This window comes from Pundamilia nyererei, unplaced genomic scaffold (genome assembly GCF_000239375.1).
Source record: "Pundamilia nyererei isolate P.nyererei 1_Seehausen unplaced genomic scaffold, PunNye1.0 scaffold00365, whole genome shotgun sequence".
NCBI lineage: Eukaryota > Metazoa > Chordata > Actinopteri > Cichliformes > Cichlidae > Pundamilia > Pundamilia nyererei.
The window spans coordinates 105,787-110,332 of record NW_005187766.1 but is presented as its reverse complement, the minus strand read 5'-3'; the positions used below and the strand labels follow the sequence as shown (position 1 = coordinate 110,332).

At 41.8% G+C, this 4,546-nt stretch overlaps 1 protein-coding gene across 1 annotated transcript in view; it reads left to right on the top strand.

Moving 5' to 3' along the window:
* The window catches only part of LOC102195470 (caspase-1-like), a 7,814-nt gene continuing 3,268 nt past the window's right edge, over window positions 1–4,546 (top strand). Inside the window, exon 1 of the mRNA XM_005752535.2 lies at window positions 1–264. The gene's annotated coding sequence lies outside the window, so the exon portion shown is untranslated. The remainder of the gene's footprint in view (window positions 265–4,546) is intronic.

Here is a 4,546-nt window from a genome sequence, read left to right as displayed (position 1 = left end):
CCTGCACTGAAAAACAGGGAAATATCAGATATTCAAATATGAAACTGGCTCTTGGACCGCTTTCTTGAGAATTTGGAAATGTCCCAAACAATCTTTCAAAAGCTCTTCCAGAGAACTGAATAACGAGTTTCCAAGGAAGTCATCTGGAACAAAACCTGGCACGGAGAATCTGCGGGGATATAAAAGCCGACGGCGCCACGCAGCAGCTGTTTGCAGCTCTCGGCAGACTGAAGCGTTCATCGGAGGAGGACGGGACTCCCTGCTGTAAGTCTCCCTTCTGCTTTGTGTTGCTTTGTGTCGTTGACAGCTTCCAGCCGTGTCCGAGGTTTCTGAGTGATCCTCAGCTCGGACTCTGACTGCTGAGCGACGCTTCAGGAGCGTCCTGTCAAATGTTAATCCTGGAAAGGTTTCTTGAAGACTTGAGGCGACGTGATTTGATAGATTTGGTATTTTCTCAGCTTTAAACTGCAGTCGTTTCTTTCCTAACATTTACCTTCATCTCTGGAAACTTTCATCTTCTTCCACTATTTCTGTGACCCAACAAAAGTCCAACCAGCAAAAAACTTCCAGCGTCAGAGTCACAAAGCTTCCAGCCGCCGTTAGCAGCCGTCAACACCTGATGGGGTACCGCTGTGCCCCGCGGGCGGACAGGCCGGGCGCAGTCGAGAACAACAGCTTCGAGAACAGCACGGGTGTGTCAGCTAAAAGGAACCTGTGAATGCAATAGCTCGATAACATGTAGAGTTTTGAACTCATACCACTAGCGTGTCTGCTGGGAGGCGGCGGGCAGCGGTGCCCACCCCCGGCGTGTTTTCTCCCACCCAGCCTGAGAGGGCTCCTTTGGCCTCTCCAGTAAAGATCATATATCAAGGTGAGAAGCAGATGTCAGGTCACATGTGTGTGCTGCTGGCTTCAAACACGTCGGCAGCTGAAACGTAAGCGAGTCGTCTCGTGGCGCCATCTTGCTGTACCGCAACGGCGCCGTGGAGCTGGTTATGGTAGGGTGACCATTGATTTCCAATAAAGAAAACACTTGGCCCAGTCCTGAAGAACTTTAATAATACTGCTGGCTTAAAGAAAACTTTAACATATTGAAACATTCCTTCTCTGTGCGGTTAATGAATGGCGAAATAAAAAGTGTCATATAGTCAGCGAGTGCAAAAAAGAGGACGGTTGGTCACCCTAGTTCATGGGGACATCGCTCGGGTAACATGTGGAAATGCCTCTGAAGGATGCAGCGCCATGATCACGTGATCACATGTGTGCGTTTGACCCTGCGATGAAACAGAGCGCATGCGTGTGAGTGTGCAGCACTGACTTTTCATCGCCACTTCACGGTAACATACTGGCGTCGCTGTGTTACGGTAGCTCACCGTTCTGCAGGATGACACCGTGTTTGCTGGTGTGGTAGCACTATGGTAACGCACCGTAGCCTTTTTTACGGTATCTCACTGGCGACAGTGACGTTATGTTGTAAATTACGTCAACAAAGTAACGTCATACTGTGATTAATAAATTGGTATACTACCGTTTATTCACGGCATGTCACTGTAAGCCCGCTGCAAGGCAATAAACTGCAATATATTAACCAGTAACTCACCGTGTTTTATGCAGCATACCCACATCCACGAACTTGACAGCCGAGGTCACCAGTGAACTTATAAAACTCCTCCTCAGTGGTCTTCTTGTTCCTAGGCATGTGAATGAAGGCAGAAAATGTCCTGAAAGTGGCAGGGCAGTTCTCAGTTCCACAGGAAAGCCTATAGTGAGCTAATGTTTGTGGCTTTTAACATGCAAACTGAACAATATAAATTTGCGTGCACTGAAGCCACAAAATTTAGAAATACACACAGTTGCAGAAAGTTCAGTGACCAATTACCGTTCCTAAATGACATGTGCAAAAAATAAGAGTATTGTCAATAGGGACCAATTCCCAGTTTTTACATGATCAAAATTATTCACAAAAGGCTTCAATAAAGAGAAAATGTGTGCCGACAAGAGAACAGTGCACACACATGATTTGAGCTCGACGCTTTAATGGGTTTAACATGACTTAGTCAGCACTCCGCTCCGTACAGGTAGTACAAGCACACCTGAAAACACTGACCAGCTAACAGCTTTAAGCATTTGGGCGCAACCTCGGTAGTTCACCGCTTCACCTGTCGCAAACGTCCAAGTTTCTATCAAGTCTCATAAATCCATCGGCAACTATTACTAACCAGTCTTTGAGTCTCCACATTCATAGCTATTGACATTTTGTCTTTGAATGAAAATATCCTGGTAGCTTAAAAGTCAAAACAAACAGTACTAAGAACGCATTTCGGACTTCTCTCGAATAAGTGAATAAAACACTTACCTTCAGACTGATTAGCTGGTTCCGATCCAACTTTAATGTGTCCCATGTCAGTCCGTTTTAGGGAAGAAGTGTTAAGTGGTTTCATTTAATTTTGAGATACTCCCGCACGGACAAGCAATTTGGAGTCTAGCAGAGTTACCACGAATAGCATACGATCTTCAGATATAATCCGATCAACCTTGCATTTAACCCGATTGAACATCCAGTTACCTCTGACTACTTCTAAGTTGCACATGTTAACGGTCTCATCATCACTCTGTGCTGCAGCGAACTGTATCTGTGGCACAGAATAGTTGATGGCCATGTTGTTCTCCTGCTTTGCAGCTTTGTTTGAGTCTGAATCGCGTCTTAAACGTGCAAAACTAAGAGAAGCAGATCGATATTTTCTTCTTCTTGTTATTTAATGGTGGTTGGCAACCAGCGAAAGGAGCATTAACCACCTCGATTTTCTATCCTCATTGTTGTTTAGAAAGTGAATACCCGACGTGTGCGTCATACGTCACGTTGTACGTCAGGTGAAGGTGTGGTGTCGGCTATCGCACCTGTCGCATTACAAAGCTTTAAAAACACAACCCAACGCGCTAAACACGAACAAACATAAACACCCGTGTTACATTATCACGTATATCAGGACATCTCTCCTGAACCAAGACGCAGTGGTGCTACAAAGGAATTATTGCTTTAGGAGAGCATTTAATAGCAGTCTGGCCTGCAGCAAAATGCACCGCTAAAAATACAGTTTCTGATGTCCCAGAATTTATTAATTCTGAGAGTGAAGTTGTAGGACTGATGCTGGTTAGTGGTGCAGGTTTCATGGATGTGACACCTTGTGTAAAATGACAACCAGAGCATATGATTAGGTCAGTTCACTGTAGTTAGGCAGAGGTGTCTTAAAAAGTACCACCTTATACAAAACAAATGAAGGTCCAGTATAAGAAAGAATAAGAAGAGAAAAAAGCAACATCCTGCTAAATGAAGTCATGTTTAAACATTACTCTAAATGTAGCCATTAGTCTTTGTTGCTGGCCATACAAAAACAAGCATACTTCAATTATATTTCCCAACCTAGTACATATACTAATAATGCTTCTGGGGACTTTATTGGTCCCCGTTTTAGTACACAACAGTATTCTTGAAATTAACTTTGAGATGTACTTTTTGCTCACGATAAATGTACTAGCATAATGTCATAATGTCTACAAGAGTATAATTAAAATATACTCGACTATCACAATACTAACCTTACAAGTATACTATTAATTTACTTTTTAGTTTACACTTGAGTTACTTCTGATTGAAAAACAGTAATTAAAATGCAATTGAAACATATTTTTCACATGTAACAAATCTCTTCATTCCCCAGATATCAGATATCAGTTCTAACTATCAGAAGGCTTCATTTATAAAGAACTGCTCCCATAGTTCAAGCACCAGAATCATATAGTGAACAGGTGAGAAAGTGTTTTGAGAGTTGAGGTTTATTAACTATTGACCCTTTTCACTCACGGTTTGCACAATTTAATTTTTTAAATTAATGATTTGCCCCACTTACTCTGTTCAAAAGGTAAAAGATGCTGATGCTTAAATGTAATTTGGTCTAAAAAAGGAAGAAAATACATACAAAGTAAACTAAAGGTATACTTGCTTGTTTTCTAGTTTTTAAAGTATACTTGAATATTCTTTTTGGTAAGAGTGAGACTGGCTGTTTGATACAAAGTGGGCTGTAATAATGTTTCACATTGTTTGAATAAACAAATACATTTATTAATATATGAGGTTCCATTCAGTTCAAGGAATTAAATTTTACTGTGGCTGCAACTTACTCCTTAAGTTAAAAATGATGCTGTATATTGTAGTTTATATGTTATACTCTCACAGTGAATCACATTTTATAGTAACACACTCTGAATGAGGATTTAAGTGATTACTCTACAGTGTAATCGCACACGTGCAGGCTGAAAGCGCATCAGGCTGAATGAACCTGCCGTTCAAACCCGGGAGGCGGAGCTACTTTCACCTGAGATCATCTCTGTGGCAGAACTTTCATTTACAGACAGGACTAACAAGGCTGAACCTACAACACTACAGCTGTCATTACACTAACATTTTTATTTCATAGAGAAAATGTCATGGTCCTGGGTCGGTGATCCAGCGCTTTTAGTTTGTTATCATTTTCTAGATGATTGTTTA